The 26,846-nt window shown below is 44.5% G+C and overlaps 1 long non-coding RNA gene across 2 annotated transcripts in view; it reads left to right on the top strand.

Annotated features, from left to right (window-relative positions):
• Window positions 1-22,997, top strand: part of LOC116940487 (uncharacterized) — a 29,149-nt gene extending 6,152 nt beyond the window's left edge. The window contains exons 4-5 of one of the 2 annotated variants that reach the window (XR_012941335.1): window positions 3,416-3,452; window positions 7,838-14,280. This is a non-coding gene — a long non-coding RNA (uncharacterized LOC116940487). Of the gene's footprint in view, window positions 1-3,415; window positions 3,453-7,837; window positions 14,281-22,061 lie in introns of those variants that run through there. The other variant, XR_004402556.2, reaches the window with a different exon arrangement.
• The last annotated feature ends 3,849 nt before the right edge of the window (window positions 22,998-26,846 follow it).

Below are 26,846 nucleotides of genomic sequence, written 5' to 3' on the forward strand. Positions count from 1 at the left end.
TTTTAGTTATGTGGAAATGTAAAAGATTTTATTACAACCCCACACAGATGAAGTGCACAGACGAGTCACAGAAACTAGGTTGTTCTTTGGCACCCTTGTAACCTTTGAAGCGAGAGGTAAGGGCAATCGTTAACAACGCCCGTCAAAAGAAAGCTTTCTTTCTGTTTGGCATTATAGTTGACATTCTGTTGTCTGCTTGCCAAATCCCTTATTTTTATTCATGCAGTGCATGAGGTTTGTGAAGTCTGCGCGAAGCCGGCTGGAAGCCAACTTTGCCCGCTGTCTGCTTGACTGATATTTTCAAGCAGTATTCGAGTAATGTATGAAATAAACTGCTGTCCCTCCTTACACACAGTGTGATGTGGTATAATTAGAGCAGGTATTGTGGCATCATACTGTAATGTCCTTGAGGGCCAATGGCGGATGCCACGAAACAGTAATACATGCTGACGTCTCTGGCCATCTTTAATATAACATTTCCAATGGACTCCATTAATTACGCGTCTCCATTTTTACTGCCGAGTCAAAAGCTTCAAAGGCTACCACACCTCCGATTAGCACGGTTGGCTACTTACGGTGTGAAAGAAGTTCATCATGCATACATACATACTGGGCTATTTTCGAAATCAATAGCAATGTCAGTGTCGGGTTGGAGAGATAAAATAAGGAGATGACAGTATATGCATGGAAAAGCACCTCCCACCAAACCGTCAACACACGCTGTTGAACTAGAGCTTATGCTAGTATGTTGTACCACACACATGTATACACATGGAACCACATACAGTACAGTAAATGCATGCTCAGCGACAAAATCATGACTTCCCCTAATCACATCAAATCTTGGAAGCTAAGCATGGTGAGTACTTGGATGAGAGGCTGCCAGGGAATACCACGTGTTAGAGGCCTTGAGTAGTGCAAAATGGCTAGGAGATGGCGGGACAGCCATTGATTCTTTAATCTGCAGTTCGCTTGCACAGGGAATAACTTCAAAAGGAATTGGCCATACATTCAAACACAGGATCCTGCTTATAAAAATATTCTTGAGACTCAGGAAAGCTTTTCTTGGTAAATGGGATATTGACATGCCAATTAGAACTGGGTGATTCATGTCGGAATAATATTCAATTCCCACGAGTCTACTGCTGGACAATTCTTGCAGGAATCATGAGTCCTGTTGACAATTCCCATGTTAAAATATCAATTCAATGGAATGGGATTCTACAATGGAAGATTTGTGCAACTGAATGGGATTATATTGTGATTCTATTGCAAATCTAGCTTAGTTAAGCTTCAGTTATGCTTAGCATCGTTGAGCATTGCTAATTCTAGCCAACCACAATGCAGCTTCAGGCCCATTCCACACTGCCAGAACAGAATCCACATTGAAAGAATACGTATTTCTGATGCTTATAGCGTAGAATTGGCCTAATTCCATCCCATTTCTGCTACTGGCATTCAGGCAAAAAGGAAGGGCATCTGGGACTTAGGCAGCCACATGGAGACTGGCCCAGGCACGGTTCTGACCCACACCCATGTGCCGCAGGAATGTGTGGTGCCGTAAGCCAAGACTGTACAAGCAAATAGCCAAGGCTATCCATATACACAGGTAGCTTTGTCGTGTGTACATTCGGCTATACACATTGATTCATTATCCATAATAGTTTTTTTGGGTCAGATCGCGTAAATATAAATGTGTTGTTAAACCCGCCACCACCCGACACAGCCAGTCAGTAAGGTTTGTCACGCGAACAAACCGCGCCAGTTCGTGACTAGTTCAGCACATCAGTGTGTTGGAGAGTAAACCCACAACATTTACAATTTGTGTACGACGTTTCGGCGGTAATTACAGCTAGCATCATCAGGCGATAGGCAGAGTTGTGGAGAAATCCTGTTTTGGGCTTAAATAGAGAAACACGTGATGTCGTCACAAGTGACCCAATCAGTTACGAAGATCGGGGGGGGTGGGGGGGGGTAATGTATTCATATCAATTACAATTTATCTTTATTATTGGTTGCGTTCTTCACAATTAATAACATACATAACGTGCATGATGTATGTACATTATGTATGTACATTCGTTTTGGGGTCCAAACAATTCTGCCGTTTTTGGGTCCATGCATTACTGAGTTGCTCCTTGTACAGCCTGGGCCTCCACTCGGCCATATAGGCCCAATGAGCCGATAATTATTTATTTAGTATTTAAAAAAATATCAGCAAGTTGTGGCTGTGAGTTAGTTGTATGCAACACTACAAAAACGCCTAACATGTGTCATTGCACACCCACTGACCTGCAGGCATTAATGTAGTCATGAATACACCACACTTTGTATCACGCTGTCTGTTCTAGTTTGGGGGTCACTGGATAATGGTTGGCTGCCCCCATACACCCAGCTCACTCAACATATAAACATGCATTTTCAATAATCTGTATATGCACACTTCACATACACACGTTAACTGCATACGAATCTTAAAAAATGCGTGTTAAACACACGTATATAATATAGGGGGAGTGGTAGTGTTGTGATTTACGCAGTGAACCTGACGACTCGAGTTCGAACCCTGGCCATGGATGGCATCAGTGGCGAGTGATGTCAGTACGGGTCCTGTGGGCTTCCCCTCCACCAAGCTGGGTCCAGTGTGTGATCACTGTGGTCATTGTGGGGAGGCCTTCGTGCAGCGGTGGGAAAGAAAGGTCTGAAAATAAACACGAGTACATTATTGAATACGAGACACATGCGTGTGTAATGCAAATGCCATACAAGCGTTTCTACATTGTATTGCACATACACTAAAGACAAAGACCCCCCGTGTAGCCTTAACAGGCTGTAGGGGCAAGTACTGTTAGCGAGCACCTATAAAGGCCTGAACGGCACACGAGGGGGTGGGTGGCCAGCACCATGCCCGACCGCCTTTGTCTCCCCAGTGGCAATGTTTACACACTGCACCAGGTACTCATTTGAGGCTGAGTCGACCTAGGGGAGGCCCATACACACGAATGGTAACATGTATGTCACGTAATGAAGGATCTCAATGTGAAATCTGTGAATGCACCAACAAAAGGCAGCTTCGTGAAATCAGTGAAAATTGTCAAGTGTGGATTGGTGGATTGGTGGTGTTTTTGATAGCCTCACTGGTGTAGCATTTCATCCCACGTGGCATTGCTTAGCCAGGACTTATGAATGTGTCTGCTGTCAGGAGTGAGCCATAGGCTCAGAGGCAACAAATTAATTTCACATGTGCCTCACAGTGAAGCTTTTGTTTCTGAATTACCTGCCCTGCTGTTTTGCAGGGGAAAAATACTTCCACAGTGGTAGCAGAAATGTGTCTGTTTGTGTTGTTTTAATATTTTGTTTCATTAAATTGTGCGGGTTTTTTCTTCTTCTTTTATACTATAACCCCCACATCCAGCCAACAGAGACTTCAAAAGATCCGTGACTAAAGCAAGGTGAGCAAAATTTATACAACATAACCATCATTGTATTCGTTTCATTGACTGTATATGAAAACGAAATGTTCGTCAAAAAATCTCATCGTCCAAATACTATACATAATGTATTTACATTATACAGGCCCAATTCCGTCTCATTTCTGGTACTGCTACGAACCCAGTGAACTGATATTGATTTCCAACCATGGCTAGCATCTGTGGCAATTGATGTCCAAACCAGTCCTGCCTCCACCCCCCTCACCAAACCGCATTGACGAGCATGGTGAAGTATGGTCGAACAGCTCCCATGCCAATGGTACATGTTTGAGAGGTTTTCGTCCAGTAGCGGACTGAGAAAGGGCAGAGACGTGAGTTGTATATTTTAAATTAAATTGATCAGAATGCAAAGCATCATTTTAGACTTGCAGAATGGATTACAACACAAGCACACGTTTGCAACGTGAGGCATAACGAGAAGGTACACATAATGTGTAACCTTTGGACTACAGCCATTTGAAATATATATGTCCCTGTTAAATGCATTTCTGAGTAAAAATCAATAAAGCTATAATTCTGTCAATGATTTAAAGAAATTAAAAGGCGCCTACATGGTACTATTTCCGAATTTAATATGCTTGTTAAAATGTACAATTCCATTAAATTTTAACACAAATGTAATTAAAACAGTGTATTGTTGTGGGAAACAGTTTTTGGTAAGAATTTAAACAAAATATTTCCGTTTACTGTTTCAAAGACTCTAAAAAGGTCCACATTTTATGTTGATGGTATACCCTTCCTTTAATGGTGCAATACAACTTAAATCAGCCTTTAAACCCAACTGCATGAATTGCTTTGGACTGGGGGGGGTGGGTCTTAAAAATTAAGGGAAAAACGTTTTCTCAAACTGTGAGTGCAAGGCAGGAAAGGACCTATGGCACACATTAAACCACGAGGTGCCTTGCCTACTTCCGGACATCAACATGCACAGAACTGATGCTTAGGGTTTGAGCAGCAAGGCAAATAATTTTGGTGAGGAAAAATGCTCGTTGCATTATTAAGTGAACACATTGGACGCGTGCGGCCAATTTTTGTCAATCCGCTGCTGGGTGAGGGCCTCCCCACGCCACGTGGGTCACAGAGGTTACTTGGTCATACTTCCCCACATTTGTCATCGCGGGTTGGTTGAACGCGGGGAGCACAGGTGTTGGAGCGTTGTGCAGCACAACAATGGATGTTGCCGTCCTGCACCCGTGGTAGTCTGTGCACGATGACCACCCTTCATAGTCCCATACAAGTTTAACTTGCTTAGCTTCTGAGGTCTGATGAAATTGATTGCATTATGGGGATTTGTTCATATGCAATTAACACATTGTTGACCACCAAAAGTAAACGTTGCTCATTATTCATTTGTTTGATTTCATATTAAGTCAAACTTTACACAATACATCTATTTTATACCAATACATTATACTGCATTTAATTAATTGATTTTATTTAGTTGCGGGGATGTTTGGCACGCGTCTCAAGAGTAATCTACCATTTTGTATGTTGATGTTTGGAAGTATATTGATCTACATGTTATCTGATGAATGAAACAAACACAAAATCTCCTGTCATGCACGCCAACGATATAAAAAAACCATGGCAGCGCTCGGACAAGTTATACTGGCGGTCCTAAGAATCCAGCTTCCTAGGCTTTTGCATTGATCCCCCAGCCGCCTTTGTTTCCAGTCTCGCCTTACCTGCCTGCCCGTTATTCTTTCCAGCCGCATTGCTGCGGCCACACCGCGCAACCTGGTTTCCATTTACAGTTCGTTTCGGGAAGTAATGCCGGAGTGATTTAGTGATTCTCATCGACTTATTTAGATTTATTATGGCCTACTTCTAAACCGTTTGCCGTGTTGGAGGTGGGGAATATAACCGGAGAAAAAAGGGCACGGTTTTATTAAAAGCTGGGCCATAATGAGCGCGTTTTTACTGTGTTTGAATTATGCGTTTCAATAGCGCAGGATATTATATATCATATAAGGTGGAAGTGGATCTTGGCACGGCGTACTTATTTCCGTCTTTATTTAATTTAGCTACAGAAAGAAAGATTTAAATCGTGAAGGTGGATTTAGACATGCACATGGTCATCATCAATGCCTCATTGTGGAAGAATATTTCACACCATATTATTCCACTTGACTGTGACCAAATCACGCGGAATGTATGCAAACACGTTAGATCTCAGAGCCTGGATAGTGCCTGCATGGGTGACCAACCATGGGTGCCGCGGTGGCGAGATATTAACTCCCTCGCCTGGTACGCAGGAGGTCGTGGATTCGATCCCCACCCAGACGCCTGCTGCTGTATATTTGGAGTTTTCGTGTTTCTCTCTCCCCGTGGTCGCGTGGATTTTCCTGAGTCCTTCGGTTTTTCCCTTTCCATTTAAAAACATGCGTTTCGAGTATTTGGCTGCTATAAATTTCCACACGATAAGCCACTTCGTTGAGCTTTCATTTGTGGCCAGGTCGATTCTGAAAAAGAGATGTATATCTCAGTGGGCCTTACCTGGTAACGTTAAATTAGTTTAACGTTTAAAAAAAAACAAGTGTAGTAGCCATTGTTGGCGGCAGAGGGCGGAGCAGCAAAAGTCATTGTCATTCTGCACTCCCTCCACATTCACTCAAACCTCACTGACCAGTGTGGTGAAGTGGTGAAGTATAGTCAAATATTCCACCCAGCCCACAAGGCATGGAGAGGCCCGCATCCAGCAGTAGATAAGCAAAAATGGACCGTACATGTACATGTACACTATATATACATGATTATACTTTGTCCTGGATCTGGGCTTTGGGACTGTAGCTAGCCCTCATCATTGGGAACAAACAGCATCTCAAACAATCCAGCCTCACACAGCATATACACGTGGTTTTGTTCTTAGGGTGCCCCGGATTCCGCACCAATGGAAACAAGAGGAGGTTATGCTGAACAAAAACATGCCAATTCATTATTATTGTTTCACTTGGGCCTTTGGACATGTCTTCAGCGACCAATTTATGTTTACAAATTTATTTGAAAAACATTGGTAAAAATTTAAACGGTTTGTGCATTTCATACCATAATTGCAAAATCCCATTTGCGTATCGATATACATGAATTAAACAACTGGAATATTCGGAAAAGGTACGTGAAGGGAATTTGTAAATAGTTCTAAATGCATATTCGTTTTTTCTAAAAGGCACCCATTTCTATGCAAGCACAAAGTAACGCACTTTGTCTTAATTTCGTGTTAATGGGGAACGTGAACAATGCAAACTCGAAACGAGAAAGGCTTTTGTGTCACCTGGGGTGCGTGCCGACAACGCACTCTGGCGCATAAAGGCGCACAGGCTGAAAAGGAGGCATGGGAACACGATTCTCCGGTGGCGTGACAAGTCTCGGTGTTTTTCCTTCCCCTTCCAATAGTGACAATAGCGCACTCCTTGGGAAGCGTTCCCTTCGTTAACATGCAGCTCAGGCCTCGTTTGTGATGCCACTGCTCTGTGTGCAAACACCATTAAAGCCCCTCACAAGAGGGGGAGCTAATGGAGACTCTTGCCCGCGTGCTTCCAGAGAGGTTGTCGGGTGCGTTGAGCTGCCGAGAGAGAGCGAGGCACTGGAATGCATAGGCAAGGAAGACACGAGCCACTTTCTGGGTGACTAGGATTACATGTTTTAATATTCAAATAGAATACTATCTGAAAATTCATCGAATCAAGCCTCGGAATCTTGTGATCTTTGGCATATGTATCACCCAAAATGCACCTATTCTCATCAGATGCCATTAGTTTAGGAGTGTTTAGCCTGGAAAGTACTTGTATGTGTGACCGCCATGTTGTAGGCTGTTGGGCTTCTTTGCAGGCAGCAGAGGGCAGTAAGCAAAATCGATTGTTGTACCGTACTTCTATACCTCCACTTCTGTTCACCTTCACCAACCCACACCAACCAGTACGGTGAGTTGTGGTCAAACACATCCCCACCACCCACATTCAGCAGTGGCTTGACAAAGGGCTGTATATGTACTTTTATTCTGTTAAAGGCCATGAAAAACCTGCAGAATTAGCCAAAAATGTGTTGTAATTACGCGGGGAATCAGGCGTATAGTAGGTATTTGTTTTTAATTTACAAATTCACATCTAAATTTCCGAGTATTCGTTTGACCTAAAAGCCTGTCAGTGCAGTGTGTGAGTGTTTGTGTTATATGTGTTCATGCTGTGTGTGTGTGGGAACACTTGGCATGGCCCCAGGCTTCCCCCTTTTGTCACACGGACACTGATGAACGTGCCCTGTGAATGGTGTGTATGGAGGCCGGGGAGGGCCTCCATCGCTGGCTTTCAGGGTTTTTTGTGTGTGTGTGCTGCTGCTGCTGCTGCCGCCAGTGCCGAGCTGCTTGAAGAGGGCCTCACGAGGCATTCGCTCCACGTGCGACTTCACTTCTCGGCACAAGCGTCGCTTTGTTCTTCCCCGCGGTTTTCGCCGCCGCTGCTGCTGCTGCTGCCCGAGTGGGAAAGGAAGCGGACGACGAAGCGCCTCAGTTAGGGGGCGCGCAGCGTTATTGATGTCCCTTCACTCTGCGTGGCGGCATTCTGCGACGCTTCCGCCCCGCAGTGGTGGGGGGGGGCATAAAAAAGCCCCCTTTTTTCACCGCAAAAAAGTCTCTAAAAAGGTCCAATGTTGTCTTAGTAACTAAAACCATATGAAATGTTGCTCCTGCGCTACTCTATACGCTAAATTAGCCATGCAAACAGGTAGTGGAAATTTCCTTCTTTTCCTCGGAAAATATTAAATGTTTACAGCTTCATATACAACAACACACGTACAGTGTATGGCAATGTGCATGTAATTTTGGACAAATTACGCGTACAGCTTTCCCCTCGCCCCGGGGCTGCAAGAGGCTCCAGACTTGGAGGTAATTTTTGCTCTTTTTTTTAACAAGGACTTAAACCAGAACAATAAAATAGCCCTAAACACATGCCTCTGCTTTATAGCTATTATGTCTGGGAAGTGATAAATGAATTTGTGAATTGATAAGAGCCCATTTTGGTGCAGGGTGCCTCGGGATGGTTTCTCCATTTATGAAATAAGTTTCACATCCAATGAAGAAGAAAAAAAAATCCAGTACGCTATTTCAGAGTTTTTCCTGCATCGCCCGCTTCCAGATGCGCTTCTGCAGCCATCTGGAACGCTCTTCCTTCCGATATTACGAAACCACTGGAGCTCTGCACTTTTAAATCTACATTGAAAACTAATGTCTTTAGAACTGCTTTTTTGTGTTAAGTTTGTTGTCCTTCCCCCGCACCTCCGATTAGCACGGTTGGCTACGTACGGTGCAAAAGAATGTTATGTACATAGATCAAAAACTTAAGTTCCGTGGCATCACCAACATTAGAGGTTAAGATGTGTACAATAAACGCTAGCAGAGAGTGATGCGCGTGCTTCATTGACCTGCATAGAGCACATTCTATATATATATTCTTCATGGTAATCCTTAAATGCCTATGGCCAAATCTCGGAAGCTAAGCAGGCTCGGGCCTGGATACCGCTTGATTGGATGGCCACCATGCACAAACAGATTATCCAGCATAAGGCTTGCTGGGTGGGATACGTGGGTGGAGCAGCGAATGCAGTGCAGCAGAGTCCTGCACTTTCGCCAGATCACAACGGCCAGCGTGGTGATGAAATATTGTTCAACAACTCCCGATGTCACCCACGATATGAGGAGGCCCTCATCCAGCAGTGGACTGTCCATGTGCATGCACGTATAAGATCATAACGTACTGCACCAAAAAAAGCTCTTAGCCTGTGGCCGTCTAGACGAGCGGAGGTGGCTTGTGGTCCATGCTAATGTGCCCGTGTACATCCGGCTTCTCATAATTTTCACGGTGGCGCGCAAGCGCGCGCGCGTGTGTGTGTGTGGCGTGCGCGCTCCGACACGAGTTGTGTGGTGGGTGTTTTTTTGCGCGCGTGCGTGCCGTGAGCTCCCTGAGTGTGCCCACGCAGAGTGCGCGCGTGCAATGCGTGCGAGCGCGTGTTTGCACAGAGCGGGCGCGCGCGTGCGGCGCTCGTGGCTGGCTGCGTCCTCGTGGCTGGTCTGCGTGCGTTGCGTGCGTGCCGCTGATGTTTACGACTGGGAGATGGCGTCAGCCGAAAGAGGGGGGCTCAATTAGTTTGTCTAATTTTGCTGCCTGCCTTGCATTTTTCGACGTGTAACACGAGAGAGAGAGAGAAAAAAAAAACATACCGCACATGGTACGTAAGTGAGCGTGTAATAGGTTTAGCCAATCTAGATTTGAGGTTTTAGTGACTGCAGGGATCCATACTCTTTGGTTCTTTTGATAAAGTCACGTAGGTATAAAATAAAATAAATTTAATCACGACGTTTCGATTGTAACACAAGCAATCATCATCAGGTGGGAAAACCACAGCAATATTTTTTTTTTGCTGAAGTGGGAGAGAGTTGCCGTGGTAAGAAGTTAGCCAATTATAAAGATATTTGAAAGTAAATTACAATTGTAATTAACGGCGGTGATAGATTGATAGGTTGATAAAAAAAAACAATTGAATAGTAAGAATAAGAATGTTTGACGCGTAGGCTTTCGCGACCAATATTCGTACTCAAAAATTGTCAATGTTGTGGAGTTACTCTCCAACACACCTGTGGGCTGAAAGTAGTAACTGATAGGCACGTTTTGTTTATGTGACAAACCTTACTTAGTGGCTTTGTAGGGTGGTGGCGGGTTAACGACACACTTATACTTACGCGATTGAACACAAACAAACCCATTCATTATGAAGAATGCGAATGTACGGCCCTTTTTAATCTACGGCCAGATGAAGGCCGCCCCGTGCCATGTGGATCATGGGGGTTGTTTTAACCAGATGATGTCACCATGCTGGTGGGTGCGGCTTGGTGAAGGGGGCAACCAGCACTGGTTCAGATATCACTCGCCTCTTCTTGTTCCTTCGTACGGCTGCTGATGTAGATGCAGAGCAACAACTGCAATTTCACATCTCAGCTGGCCAAGCCCAGATAACCCCGTCAGAAGTAGCGGTGTTTATCGCTGTGACGCCTCCTTCGTATTTTCGGGTTCATCGTGTTCGCGAGATACTCGCACTTTACCCGGGAGAGGCCCTCAATGTTATTTTGTAGGATCCTTGTCTCAGAGCCGATCTGGCGCGTTGTTTGGTGCCGAACAGGGCCATTGACGTGGCTTGTGTTGTTGCTCCGCATCGATGTCATTCGTTGTGATTTCTCACTTTAACAGAGTGGGCCGCGTGAAGGGTGCCATCTTCCAGTTCACTCGCCACGAAGGCTTCCCTTGACTGTGAATCAAACTCAGGTTACTGGGTTCGGAGCACAGTGGGCTCACCACTGAGCCAACGCTTTCCAAAGCCAGAACTTATGCATACACAAACATACAAAGTGCAATCTTATGGGAAGCCTGTTGAGGTCAAATATTAGTTACATTAAAGCATTTCTGAACCTTTTAAATCTACTTTATGTCCTTTGCTAAACATAATGCATGTATACACATGGACAAACAGGTAGACATTTCAGCAAATACGTAAATATTTGAAAACTTAAATTAACTTAAGTCAATGTGAACGGCTACCCAAAGGAAATTACAGAGAATTATTTTACGCTGAAGCAGTTATCAGCAAAAAGCGAGCAGCAGCAATAACATAATGGGCGTTCGGGCCAGAAATATCACCACGAGGATTTGTGCGCTCTCTCTTTAATTCATCACAACAGTGAAATCGACCACTTGGGATAGCAGAGAAATTTACCAAAATGAAAAACAGCCCAACTCTTGGCAATACGTTTTGCATACAAATTACATCCCTGAGAAGTTTTCATGGAAGATATTGGATGTACTCGATCATTTTTATGCTCTGAAAGTAATATATCTACATTTTTAATTATTATAATGGGTTTAGTGGAACTTTGCTGACGATTTTTTTTTTTGCACAGTAAAGTTTTATTTGTTACCGTTGCATACATTTGTTTAAAATGCTGGATGATTTTACGTGATGCGGAAACATCTAAAATGGGCAATTTGTTCTTCATGCAGGTGAAATAGGCTTCTTTTGAGTAGCAGTATATTTCGAGGTATTCTATGGCAAGCTTTTTTTGTTTAACAGGAGCAAGTATGCAAGATATGGGGGCCGCGTAACAATGTTATTCACCGTCCTGCCACTTTTTTTGGCAGTACGATGGCCATATTCGCGGCAAATCAGACCCATTCCAGATTTAGCAATCCACGTGCGACCAATTCGGCACCGAAGTGCACGAATTAGTACCCGGCACTTGTCGCCTCAATCCCGTGACATATTCTGCACATTTCGACGGAGAATGCAGGACGGGTTTTAGTTGGTCAATTTTAAACGGGTAAGTGGCAGAATGGTTGCATGCACGAAACTGAAGACGATGGCCGTGGTGATGATAAAGAAGACAAGATGAACAAGAAGGATGATTCATTATAAAGGTTTCTGGGTTAGATCGCCTAAGTATAAATGTGTCGTAACCTGCCACCACCCGACACAGCCAAACAGTAAGGTTTGTCACGTTAAGAAAACGTGTTTCTACTTCAGCCCACCAGTATGTTGGAGAGTAAATCCACAACATTTACAATTTGAGTACAACGTTTGGTTTATACTTACGCGATCTAACCCAAAAACCTTTATTATGAATAATATTGGTCGTGACAGTCTACGTGTTAACCAAGGATCATGATGATAATATCAAAGTTGCTGATGATTCCGATAATAATGAATGTTGCTGTTTGTCAGTGGCAACCTGATATTTGTACCAGACCTGAGCACCCCTTTCACCGACTCACACTCACCGGCATGGTGAAATATGGTCAATCCCCATAACTAATGTTACATGGGGAGGCCTTCATCCAGCAGTGGATTGACAAATAGTTGTAAATAATCGTAATTTTTTCTTATTTCCAAAAGGTAAGCAGCCTTTGTCCGTCAGCGCTTTGACCATCAATCCAGACTTTGTTGTTATCCAGACGTGCTTATCTTTACAGCCTTTATCACTGTCTTTGATCTTTAGTAATATAAGTTATCACGTTACAGCCCTGTACCAATCCACTGCCCTTGAATTGTGTCAGCTATATGGGCACCGGAGTTGCGGCGGCTCACGCACGGCGCTACGAAATACAAAAACTTGAGATTGATTCCCGGCCACCGTTAAATGTCAGTGGTGCCCGTTCTGAACCTCCCCTAGGGTGACTCAGCTTTAAATTGGTCCCTGGTGCTTAGTACGCTTTAGATGCAAGGGTTGATGGATCGCCGCATGTAATGGGTCGGTGTGGGTTGGTGGTTGATTAGCAGTTACAGTAACATTATCCTCATTATCATCTATCATTCAACATCATCATTTATCATTACCATCATCATTAACACTCATCATTGTCATCATTCATTATCATCGTGAACATCATCATAATCATTAATTCCTCTTCAATCAATAACTCCTCTTTTTCTTCTTTGGTTCTTTCGGTAAAGTCACGTAGAATGAGAATAAAATAATAGACTAAAACAATAAAATACTCACGACGTTTCGGCCACAACACAAGTGGCCTTCTTCAGGTGAAAGGAACAAACCTCTTTTATTCCCCTTTCTAATATAAAACTTCTCATAGCTGATGATGACGACTTATACAAGATATGCTCCATTGTATATACAGCACGCATCGTGATTATCATCATTGAGCAAAAGTATTAGTACTGTGGCTATGCTGTCGTGGAGTCTTCGTCAGTTGAGCACAGATCTGTGTTATGGAGGAACAATGCTTTAGAAAATGAACAATGTTATTGCCATCAGACTAATTACAAATATTCTTCCACAATTGGCTATGGCAATTTGGCATGCAATGGTATACTCCAATTTGTCATGCATACCCAATCAGCAGAAAGGTGCGCGCTTATGCACATGTACAGACCTCTCTCCACCTGCTGCTGGATAAGGACAAGTCATGGGCGTTTGTTTGACCATAAATTCACCACGCTTGTCAGTGCAGGTTAGTGACGGGTGTGAGCATAGACACAAGAGCTTAGAAGTACGGTACAACAATTAGTTTTTGTTCTGCACTCCCCTCTGCTACCCACAATTGTATCCCCACAGCCTATAATACATGTTATGCACGGGGAATGCACATACAAGCACTGTGCAGGGCCAGCTCAGCTTAGAATATGAGAATTTGACGCGGTGGGGGCATTGTAGGTGGTTTGGTCGTATGCGTGTGAGAAAGCACTATGCGTGTGTTCCCAGTATCATCAAGGGGGTGACGATTTTTGATTTGAACTTGGAAACTCCGAACCAGAGAAGCGAGTACGCGAACGGCAAGGTCACCCGGTTGCAGGCCACATTTTGCAAAATTAAACTTTTGTTCGCAAGTAGGTTGCCAACGTCCACTACGCATCCCACCATGTGTTCATTAAAACACAATAATATTCCTCGCTGAGGGTTTTACTGTGTTTTTGTGCTCAATCAGCTTTTCTAAGAACTCGTGTGGACAAATCCGATCTGGGCTGGTGGGCGGGGCGGAGGGGGAGCCAAGGACGTCCCCCCCCCTCGTCCCCCCCCCCCCAGTGTCTGTTCCCAGTGCGCTCACGACACCACAGCTCCACTCGTCTGCCACGGGGTCAGAGCCAATGGGTTAAGCACAACCTTCGGCTAAGATGCTTCGGTTTTCGCGAAATGGAACGCATCGCTCCGAACAAAATATAATAAATAGCATCGATCCCGGAATGATGTGTAATCTCGTGGCAAATGTATTTTTAATAAAAATTGTGTTGACATTTTAAAGACTTCCAAAGCCGTTTTTTTTGGTTCTTCGGGATTCTCCCCCCCCCCCCCCCCCCCCCGTTTTGCCTCCAGCCGTGGTCCCCACCGGACTCTCTCTGCTTGGTCACAGCCCACACCACCCCATTGCATCACTCGCAACTCGACTCAACCACCTCGCTCAATTCCCACACGAAGCTCCTTATGGAGCATTCAATGTGCAAAGGGACTCAATAACCTTGAGAACAACAACTTTACAGGAACATTGTTATCGTGTTTAAGTAAAATGTTTATTTCAGCGTTATATATCTAATTAAACCATTTTTGTTACGATGTTTTTTTTCTTCTCACTTTCATATTTTTCTCCTACGGCCAACATATCTCCAGCGACACGCCACCTCAATCTCATCAAATCTATGAAGCTAAGCTAATTGTCACGGAGGAGTCGGGGGGGGGGGGGGGGGGGTTCGTGTTGAATCGTGGTTGTTGTCGCGTCGCACAGCGTATCAACGTTATTTTCGACGACTATTCAACGTCGAAATTACATTGCGTGCCTGCCAGGAGAGCTGAGCCCAGGTAGTGGTTGGGTGAGTGACCACCCAGCAACATTCACTGTTGTTCTGCACCGCTCCCACCCCCCCCCCCCTCCTCCCGCAACATTTACCAGTGCTCACTTTCTTGGAGAAACCCCCCCCCCCCCAGTTATTTATTTACATCGTAATGTACCTTTGTATTGCCTGTTGTAACTTGTTTATGACAGGGACAACCGTTTCAAATGAAACGCGTAAAATATTAATGTAAGTTTTAGGTTAGTGTCCATCAGCATTCCGCTGTCAATGGCCGATCCTATTATCTTGAATTTGTACATTCTTCCACCCATAGACATAATAAGGTAATTTGCCTTAAGTCGGCGATAGAGGATTGCGTAGGTGGGATTGTGGGTGATTTATAAGTGTGACACGGCAGGTTGCGCCGTGATGAATGGGACGTGAGTGGGGAAAGAGAGTGCGAGCAAGTCATTGTGGACACTTGGGTTGTCGGGGCACAGTGTAATTAGCTGTGTTATTCCTCTGCTTAGGTGTGAGTGTGATTCACATTGTTGGAATCGTCTGCGCAGGTAGGATAAGGTGAAGAATCCATTCGGAGTGTTGGGGATAGTTTAAGGAATTAATGGAGGGATTAATGTATTTGACAGCGAAGGAAGTGGTTGTGTGAGATTGTGTTTGGATAGGTGCAAGGGATTAATGTATTGGCAGCGAAAAGCTGAAGCAAATTAATCATTGGTGAAGTTGCTCCTATTGCACGTATTACGTTGTACTTCTTTCGCACCGTACGTAGCCAACCGTGCTAATCAGAGTTGCGATTAATACATAGACAGTGTAAGTTAGTTGGTTTAACACGAAGGCTTTCGCGACCAATATTCATAATAAAGTTTTTTTGGGTTACATCGCGTAAGTATAAATGTGTCGAAACCCTCCACCACCCGACACAGCCAATTAGTCAGGGATTTGTCACGTAAACAAAACGCCAAATAGTTACTACTTCAGCCCACCGGTGTGTTGGAGAGTAAATCCACCACATTTACAATTGCAAATTGTGTGAATTATACTCTAAAATATCACATGGGGCAACAGTCAATGAAAGAATATATTGTATGGAACGATTGGAACAGTTGAGGGAGCACAGTGGGGAGTGATGCCAAACTCAGAATTGCAATGAACCTGGATTTTATTAGTTTAACACGTAGACTTATATTACATTTGATTGAAATTAAATAAGTCAGGCGAAAGTATAATTTATGGTCCAGGTCTGGATCTGTTGGATGAATTGTATGCGGAATAGAAGGGCCTGGGGTGTTTTTTACACAAAGCAATGGCACTAAAATATATTGCTAAAATAATACATTTTTAAATGAATTATCACTTTTATTTGAATATCACTTATGTATGACAAATACAATTAATCTACATGGATAGCCTACCCAGGAGCTCGGTAATCCGGGAGAGATTCAGAGTCGAGTCGCAGCTGCTCTTCCTCATCGAGAGGAGCCATTTAAGGTGGTTCGGGCACCCCGATCAAGATGCCCCCCCCCCCCCTTCCCCAGTAAACTCCCCCTGGAACTCTACCGGGCAGCAGCAGCAGCAACGCCCCGCTGGGCGAAGACCCCGGGGCTGGCCCAGGACCACGCTGCTCCTGGCGGGACGACGTCACTCGTCTGGCCGGGGAACGCGTGGGGATTCACCAGGAAGAGCTAGAGTCTGTGTATAGTAGTGTAGTGTATAGTAGTGTATAGTGTAGTGTATAGTGTTGTAGTGTATAGTGTAGTGTATAGTGTAGTGTATAGTGTAGTGTATAGTGTAGTGTATAGTGTAGTAGTGTATAGTGTAGTGTATAGTGTTGTAGTGTATAGTGTAGTGTATAGTGTAGTGTATAGTGTAGTGTATAGTGTAGTGTATAGTGTATAGTGTTGTAGTGTATTGTGTAGTGCATAGTGTTGTAGTGTATAGTGTAGTGTATAGTGTAGTGTATAGTGTAGTGTATAGTGTTGTAGTGTATAGTGTAGTAGTGTATAGTGTAGTGTATAGTGTTGTAGTGTATAGCGTAGTTGTGGGGCGATGTCACTCGTCTTCCTCGTTGCGATGTTTACTACACACCGCACCAGGTACTCTTTCGGGACCAACGTAGGGGAGGCCCAGGACCCGTTCAGATAATCGTCACTGGCGCTGATCGTGAGCGGGATTCGACGCTCGCGTCGGCGGGGTTCGTAGCGCTGGCGCGTTTCCCGTGACACTACCCTAGGATATAACAATCCACCCAGCACCTGCACATAGACTAATTTCATCGCTCTATCTCAGCAGTGGAGGTCCTCTTAGCTGCCACTCGGCACTATTCTAGACCACGGGCCGTCGTCCCTTCTGGAGACGCGTCCTGCCCAGGCTCGCTCACTTTCTTACAACCGGTCAGTGCGGTGTCTCTAAACCGGCTCGTGTGCTCTGTAAATCCACGCGTTAATTTTTCCACCTTCAAGCGTAATTCCAAGCATTGACATCTTCACGCTTCTTTGCACACTTTTGTTGCGTTTCTGAGCCATCGGTCACAGCGGGGTAATATGCACGACTGTAATTATAAAAAAAAACATTCGTCTGTAATCCCATTCGTATGTTGCTACTATTCATGATCGAGTTCATCTTTCCAGGAGGCACGGCCAACTCACTCCCATTCTCTTTTTTTCATTTCAATCGTTGGCCATTTCCAACGGGTTTCGATTCAATGTCGCTGTTATCAGTTACATCCCCCCCTCTCCCCCCGAAGTTGTTGTATACGACCTTAATTTTGACAATGTTTATCCAGCGCAACTTTGTAGCCTTCTTCGGTATGTTCCCCTAACATTTCCTGTAGGCCATTTCCACAATAATCGCCACGTTATCAGCTAAATATGACACGGTCAATGTTTTCTCCATTCATATTTGTGATGAACGGCAATGAACGTGGAGTATTTTAATTCTTATTCATATTCTTAGTTTTTTCGGTAAAGTCACGTTGAAGAGAAACAACAAAATAACAAAATATATATAAAACAATAAAAAATTCTCACGACGTTTCGACCATAACTCAAACGGTCATCATCAGGTGTGTTGGTTTGCATAAATTTATTTTTAACCGGCACATTTATTTATTTATTTTAATTCTTATTATTTACGACTGATTACTCATGAATGGCTGGCTCATAGAGTATTGAGACATTTTCAGGAGGGTACTGCGAATCGTCGCAGTAGTATGCATGTACGTTGAACTTCTTTCGCACCGTATGTAGCCAACCGTGCTATGTATATATGTATGTTGAACGTCTTTCGCACCGTACGTAGCCAACCGTGCTATGTATGTACATTGAACTTCTTTCGCACCGTACGTAGCCAACCGTGCTAATCGGAGGTACGGAGGGAGGACAACAAAACATCAGATGTGCAAATCCCAGTTGAGTAAATTGAATGCCATTTTTCGGCTTTGGGAACTTTTGGCCAAACCAGGTGAAATTGTATGGATTATATTCATTTTTTGCTATGGGATGACATCAGTGAACCCATAGAAACCCCATGGGGAACGAGTGTTACGACTGCGTGCCACCATGTAGCCCCCACAGATTGATGCCATCTTAAAGTGTTTTATCATCTTCATTACGTTCAAATGCATAGCCATCAACTTTTATGTATTTACGTAGCACGGCCTTGTAGAGTCTAGACCATGTTATAACACATTTTACAGCGTAGTTCAATCAAACAAAGGGGTTGATGCCACCACACCCTCTCAAATCATCGCTACCCTCCACCAGATCCCACAGCTGCTGCAAAGCAGACACGTCACCGCCAAGGTCGACCCTCACGGTATCCCCACCATGTGCTCTGACGGGGCCATCGGTAGTGGAAAATTCGATAAGTTTCGAGTTGACTGCCTTATCAGTAGCTACAAGCGTAACAGCGGCCGGACCGCCAAATGGCAACTCTGGACTGCGGCTCGTCATCATTACTGAGAAATGTATCATTTCAGCAGGATTATTATTTTAAGTTATTACACTTTAAATATTCCATCATGACTGTTGGTTGCGGGGTTAACAGAAGTCGTTCATTGTTATGGCCATCGTTAACGATTATGATAAGTAGATAATAAGTGAAGGTGCACAAAAACTTGCTCATGGCTGCATCTGTCATACGTTGAGCTCACGCCACTACGGGCAGAAGGAGCTCTAGTGGAGCCCCTCCAGAAGGTTGTTTTGTCCAACTCTCCCGACATCGCAGAAGCGGTCAGAGGACCCACACTTTACCCCACCACACACGACCACCTGCCAATTGACTAACTCTGGTGTACCCCGTTTGTACTCCTGCTGGGTGAACAGAGGCAGAGTGTACATTATGAGACCTCCTTTGCCAGTAACAAGATATAGGAATAGGTTTTACCCTTTTAACTGGCACAAAAACTGACACCTTTATTCATAATGTACATGCTCACCCCGAGCCCTCAATACTCTGATAGTGTGCTGTTTTTGAGTTGTACGCCTTTTGGCGTCTTCTGGTCCAACACCAATGGAGACTAGGCTCTAAGAAAAGCTGTCTCGGGTGTGGACCAATCAAATTCAAGGACAGTGCATATTATTATCAGAGTTGTCTTTTTTGTTTGCATTTTGACTGCTTGTGTTGTGGTTATTGCAAACATGATGCCTTGAATAAAGGTGTCAGTTTTTGTACCAGTTAAAAGGGTAAAACCTATTCCTAGAGGCAGAGTTATTTAAGAAACATTGTTAACCGTCTCAACTGCCGAGCCAGGAGTTTGAATTGAAACCTGCGACCTCTAGATTGCAAATCCAGTGTGCTAACAATTATACCATGGCAGCATTCCTGTTATATTATCTGCGGCAAATTGTTAATTTGATAAGCGACCAATAAACAAGAATATTTTTTTAGATTAAAAAAAAACAGGTCACACGACACTGCCACGCTTCATCCGGCAAACGATGCCAAAACGCGCGTCCAGCCCACGTCGCAAATGCAGAGCGAGAGCATCCACAGAAATCTCCTCCCGAAAGCGGCAAATTCCCAACGGCCAAACCCAAAGCATAACCGCATCCCCCTCGATGGGCGTCAATGCCCCCTTTTCTACCCGGCACGCGCCCCCCAACGGAGTCACTCTACACACGTGGAATTAGCCCAACAATAGCGCGTGTGTCTGTGCGCGCGACGCGAGACATCCCCCCCCCCCCTTCACCCCTGCTGTGACCTGCGCCGGCGATGCGTGACCACCCCCCAGACCCCCCCCCCCCCCCCCGGCGACCACACCTCTTCACTCAACCGCCTCTCCCACTCACTTAACGGTTCATTGTCGTAATAGCGCAGCTCCCATCCGGTAAGTCACGCGCGCCCCCAACGGAGTCACTCTACAGTGGGAATAAGATGGCTTTAAATTATTTGGGGGTGGCGGGCGGGAGGGGGGGAGAGTGAGAGGGAGCAACTCACTGAAGATGTCTGCACATTGATCCAAAGGAATATGCCACCACCTTTAGTGGGAAGTTGTGCAAAATGTTGGGAGAAAAATACATCGGGTGATGTGCATGTTGTACTTACCGCCGTGTGAAATAAAGCGGTCCGTGGTCGCCTCCTGTGTTTGACGAAGACAAAGACGTGTGGCGATCTGGGGTTTGTCCGTTAGAGTAAGTCCACCTCGTTCGTAAAGTCACTAAACTGAACTTCTCCACATTCATCTCCTTGATTCCTTCAATCTAATAAAAGGTATCCATTATTTTCATTATTAATTATTTGCAGTAAACATGAATTGGATAAAAAAAGGGAATTTGTGGTACCAATATTTTCTGAAAGAATATTTATTTCTATGTCCCTCACAAAGTGAAGACTGCTTTACCCAAACCTCATGTTGCACGCTCACCTGCTGGACTGCTTTACCCAAACGTCATGTTGCACGCTCACCTGCTGGACCTAAAACCAGGTCTTGGCTTCAGTGTTCACAGCCCAGCACACGAGGTAACGCCTCAACACTCGGCCAGAATGCCACTGGGGCTTTTCAACCGAAATCTGACTGCCCATATGGAAGTAGGTACCGAGTTGATGGCGACTTGACGCCCAAATATTTGGAAAGTCCCAATGAGCTATAAATTGAACAATTTTAACCAATTAACGTCAGTATTGAATGCGAACTTTCTGACGCAAAAGAGCCAGGCAAACTACCCAGCTCATAATTCCAAGCGGTAATTTGCGAGGTGGGGGCATTGCGGGCCTCGTGTTATTTTCCAGACTGTGCCACGCACCATCGTTCATGCAGCGTCCTCTTGTCAACGAACAATTTCAGCTCGCGCGGCGGACTGTGATGGAGGTGTTATTGTTGTTGTGCTTTCAGTTTGGGTGTCATTTCTTGATTTGTTTATCCATTTTTTTGCTCGGTAGTAAGGGATTTAATTTGCTGGTAGTGGCTGTATATTGGATTTGGCCCTCGTATGTAATTAATGTACAGCGTTGTGGGATGCTATTAGCATGAATGACGTGATATAAATGAAAGTGCTATTTTGAATTACCTCCACAACAGAGTACAACCACATTTTGTTCGATATCTTACTCCCTGTATTAATTTCTCAAATCATCATGTAGACCTCGAGTCATTTAGATACCACCACCTGTTGTGACATATCACAGTCGTTATGACACATATTACAGTCGTACGGAAAACCAAGTCTCGGTTATGTTTTTGACCCTCTCGGGAAGAAAAAAATAAGCACGCTGGCATCAGGCAACTAGACCGTTCGTACAAGCGTAACAATTATAATTACTAGCAGAGGAAATGTAATGCATCCTGTTAAAAAACAAAAATCAAATACTCACATCGCTAAAAGAAACACTCTCTATTATTGCAAATTCTTTGTGACGCGTGGAGATAGAGTCGGCGCAGCGCTCTTCAGTAAACATTCTCAAGCAGCTCGTGTTAGAAATACAGCCCGCGCCAAAACACAGAGCTCGGAAGCAATTATTGGCATAATAATTGGAAGAAATTGCTGGAAGTAATTGGAAGCAATTACCTGGAGTAATTGCTGGGATATGTAAGGTCACACTTGCGGCTCGAGACAACTGCGCACGATCGATGCCTCTGCGCGTGCGGTTAGGACATAGGCAGCTGCTCTCACGGTGTGCTCTCTCATGCCTCCTTGCCACTCCCAGCCCTGCTGTCTTTAACAGTATTGTGCGATTGTATGTGCAGCTGCCTCCTTCCGATGTTATCGTGAAGGCTTAGGATTTTTTTTGTTGTTGCAGGACAACGCAGCGATCGCGATATGCCTCGGCATGTGGCAATTGCCCTGCTAAGGCGTGCATCCGGAGGCACTTGGGCTGCCTCTGCGCTGAAATTGCATCCTCGAAGATGTAATGGACGCTCGCAAAAATCACACGCGATTGCCTTTTGTCATTAGCGTATCCTGCAGATTGCGTTCCGGTATGCGCAGGCTCTGTTCGTCCGCTCACTTGACAGATGGAGAAAATGGCTCTGGAATGGAGAGGGCATTTAATATTCCAGCTGCCTGTCCAACATGCTGAGACGCCTCCACCAGGTGCAGGACAGTACACATTGCTCTGTCTAAATCGTAAGCTAAGCAACCCACAGGTAGTGCGAGGTCAGTGTATTCGTGGTTGGTTGTTGCCCATTAGGGGCCCTAAGAGCAAAAAAAAAATGTGGGGACCACCTTTCAATTCGTAATACCCTCGTGAGATGACAGATGATACATAGACAAGACCGAGATATGTAGTGAGATGAAAACAAATCTAGAAAAAAACATCGTGAGATAAGAAAAGGGATATGAAGACGATGTACAGATGAAAGAGATGAATTGGCATCATGTTAATTTGTTAGGTATCTTTTTTAGAATTTTAATTGGAGCTGACATTCGACATACCATAATACTTTTTAATGAATTCATGGCCTCTTGAGCTGTTTGGGCCCCTGAGATTTTGACTAGAACCACCACTGCATGTTATGATTCACCTCCCCAGGGATTTGCAGGCCTGTGATGATTCAGGATCATTATTCACTTCGACATTTTACTTTTTTGGTCAAATGTTTTGCATCCCAAATGTATTGTTTCTCATTTTTGTTCCCGTCTCATATGTAGAGTTTTCTTCATCTTTTTACCCTAAATGTAACATCGGCATGTCATCTGCATACTGTTAGTAAGTAATAAATTGCTATGCACACAATTCGATGGATGTATCATGACTCATGAGTGTATACATTGATTTTAAGATATGAACTGATTCATTGTTAGAAGCTTAGTGAGTGGTGACAATGCCTTAAGCGCAGGTCACAAGGAAGTAAATTCTACTTCGGGCCTGATCAAAACTAGAAAGTGCCGGTTATGACTTAAAATAAATATGGGGAGTGGAACAATAAAAACAGCTTTCACAACTTAACTTAAAGCTTTCGTGACTGCAAGAATTCATATTCTTTGGGTCTTTCGGTAAAGTCACGTAGATAGGTTATTTTCTTTGAACCTATCGACGTGACTTTTGCCGAAAGACCCAAGAATATAGCTTCTACAACATCAGAAAGTTATTTTAATCTATAAAAGAAATACCCAAGTGTAAAATAATAGAACTTAGATTGACAGGAAAGGGAATTTGTTGCACCAACGTACTTTTGTAAATTTAATTAACTTAAAATAAATATATTAGAATAATACCGATGCTAAAGATAAACTCTGTAATTAAACCCTAACCACCTAATTCGCGTTCACACCACTACCCAAAATTATTTGCGTATAAATCCTAATCTTTGCACTCCGCCCCCCCCCCCCCCCCTCTAAAGATCTGTCCTTGTTCTGGAGAAATAGCGTGGCAAGAACCGTGAAGCGAACAAATATTAAACATTCGGACTTGGTTTGCTTTCTGCGATACTTAGAGAGGCGGCGGGGGGTGTGGGGGGGTTGTAAAATGAAGAAGATTGTCTCAGTGTTCGGAGATCAAGCAAGACTCTTGTGCGTGTGTGTGTGCGCTTTATACGGTGGAGTGCATTTGCCGTGTGCTTTCACGCCTGACAGCCTTCTTACAGGTGCACGATTATCCTTGCACGGGGACGTGCGGACCACGTCCAAGCGTGCTCGCAGCAGCTGTTTGAAGTTAGAAACGTCTTTCCCCCCCACCCACCCACCCCGTCTCTGTCAAATCTCCATTTCATGACATCATCGGTGGAAAATTTTCACCCTCAAAGTGGGAGTCACATCTGAGAGACGGCTTATAAATTTGCGCTGCCTGAAATGGTCTTTTTAAAAAAATGATGCGGAATTTGTCTTGACGGACTCGGCACATCAAAAATATGCAGCTCTCCCTTGTCATTCCTTTTGTTTTACTGACATAAGCCATTGTGCCCAACAATATAAATTAAACGCGAGCGTTAAAGCTGAATTGCAATATGAAAGAGGTTAAGGTGCAAGGGGCTAAGTGAAAGAATCAGAATCTTTATTTATCCTGGAGGAATCCGATGAGCTGTGAATCTCTTTTCACAGACGCCCAGTAGGGGCGGGTCAGCAAGTTACAACAAACAATACAAAAAAGACACTTCTTCATGCATTACAATTCTATCCCCAGCAGTCTATACAATTCCAATATTTAAACAGATGAAAGTGACTTATTTACCCACGGCCCAGTGAAAGGCTCCACCTTGCCCCCCTGGGCCTGAAATGCGCCCTCAACCCGAGCTCCTGGAGGGGAGGAGCGGTGGCACAGTGGTTAGCACACTGAGCTCTATACCAAGCGAATTGAGTTTAATTCCCGATCACGGCTTAGCGCCAGAGGTGAGTGATATCTGAAGCGGTCTTGGGCAACCTCCCTTCACCAGCCCACACTGACCAGCCTCGTGAAATATGGCCAAAAAGACGAAGATCTCCCCAATATAGCCTTGAACAGGATGTCGGGACACGGTCAAACACAACCTCTGTGACAGTCACGGCATGGCAAGGCCTTCATCCGGCAGTTGATTGATAAAGCACCGTCCACTTCCATTTGTATAACCTAAAATGTTGGCAAATCGAGAGTATGAAATACTACACTTGCAACAACAACAACAACAAAAAGTTTGGAGGTGATGGCATCAAATAGTCCATTGTTGCCGAGACTAAAAGCCTCTCTCCGAGTTGCGCTTTTGCTGGAGGCAAACTTTTCTGGCACACTCGGGCCTGGACTCAACCCTTCTCATTCAGGGCCCTGACACGCGGGAGGGAGAGAGAAAAAAAGACGGATGGACGCGTGTGGTTGCTTCTGCGCCTAAAAGCGTCGTAGCAGCAGTTTTTTAGGGCTAGAAAGGCGCTGACGCGTACGCCGGGCGGTTGTTTTAAAGTCTGCGCAAAAGAGCACATTCATCTGGCATTGACTGACACGGTTTCTCGGCGCGTGATCGTCGGGGTTTGAATTGGCAGCATTTGTTTGTATTTTTTTTCTTCACAAAATATGAGTTTCATTATACGATCAGATAAATGTTATGAAGTAGTCCACGTGGTGTCCACTCGGGGGTGATTGGGATACACGCGAATGACACGGATGCGGTTACCAAATGCTTTCTTTTACGACAAGACGAATTCGCCTGGATAGGAGATCACTGTTTTTGCGTGGGCCTTGTGAACCGTCAGTGGCGTGACATTTCACTAAAAATGTGGAAAGAGATGCGTTGTGATGTTTTTTTTATTGTCTAAAAAGGGTCTTGTTATTTTTTTACTACGACAGTTTTCAGAAAACGAACTGCATTACCCCCCCCGCCCCCACTACTCTATCCACTGGGAGCCTGCTGAGAGAATAAACTGACGCCATTGCAAAGCCCTTTGGATAAAATAATAACGAACAAACAAAAATAAGCGTTTCTCTCTCCGGCAACGCTGCAATTCACACGGGCAGACTTTGGTCAGCGTGCGTTGAGCAGCACGGGTGAGGGCATGACGGGCCACGTGGCATTAGCCGGAGGTTTGGGCCACATGAGTTCGCACGCTGGCGATGTTGACACAAAAGTCAGTTTTAATTGCTCGTTAATTTTTTTCACTTCGTTGCGTGCACCGTTTTTTTTTGGTTGTTTTTGGGGCTCCGCAAATCAATCGGTTCCAGGGGGCGGGGGGGGTTACGTATTCTTCACACGGGGGGGGGGGCCCTCACTGAAACGGGAGACTTCAACGGGTATGAAACAAACGAGTAATATTTTTTCACAATTGGGGTCCCTTTTTGTTTTTGCTGGAACAGAACCCCAATGCTGAATGCACAGCAGAGCTTTTGGGGTCCACAAATTAAATCGGTCACCATATGCCAACTGGAAATCTGTAATCATCGTCATGGTGCGTCATCCCCCAATACTGGCGGTCGACAGTCTTAGATGTCCACCTCTTCCTGTCCCCTGCTTCTTGTAACACGTCACACTTCGTCTGCACTCGTCAACCAAACCCACTTCAATGCGTCATCCAGATGTTCACCTTTTTTTTTAAACAGTTATGCATAAGTTCCTAAAGCCCTCTCGTCGCATTACTCATCCCATCAAAAAAATGCCTCATCACGAAAACCTTTGCTCATTTTATGACTTTCCTTTGCTCCTCGTTATACACGTTCATTTGTCAATCTTTCATCCCAGCTGATGATCATAATTCTTCTTCGAATCCACGTAAAATCCTGAGCCAACTAATCGTTCTAATTCCTCCAACGACCTCCTAATCGTTTTAAACTCGAACCAACGACCTCCTGCATACCAGGCGAGGTATTGAACATCTGGCCACCGTTGTAGAGTTGGAAGATGCCCGCAGTAGTGCATTGTGAAAGTGTGAGAGAGAAAACAAAAACCCGAAGACCACACTGAGATTTGCGATTAGCTACAAAAAGCTGCATGCTTAAGAGCAGAATGACCCTCTTAAGTGTGTCTTTGCGTGAATCATATATTCAAAACAGATGAGACCTCTCTGAGATCTCACTTCCTCATAGCAAATGAGACCTTGTGTATAATAAAATAAAACCGTTCGCAGATACAATATCAACAGCTGGCAAAAAAAACTGAATTAATACAGGAAATATGCAGGCTTATGG

Source organism: Petromyzon marinus, chromosome 9 (assembly GCF_048934315.1).
Source record: "Petromyzon marinus isolate PM22_M1 ecotype Great Lakes invasive population chromosome 9, UKy_Petmar_22M1.pri1.0, whole genome shotgun sequence".
NCBI lineage: Eukaryota > Metazoa > Chordata > Hyperoartia > Petromyzontiformes > Petromyzontidae > Petromyzon > Petromyzon marinus.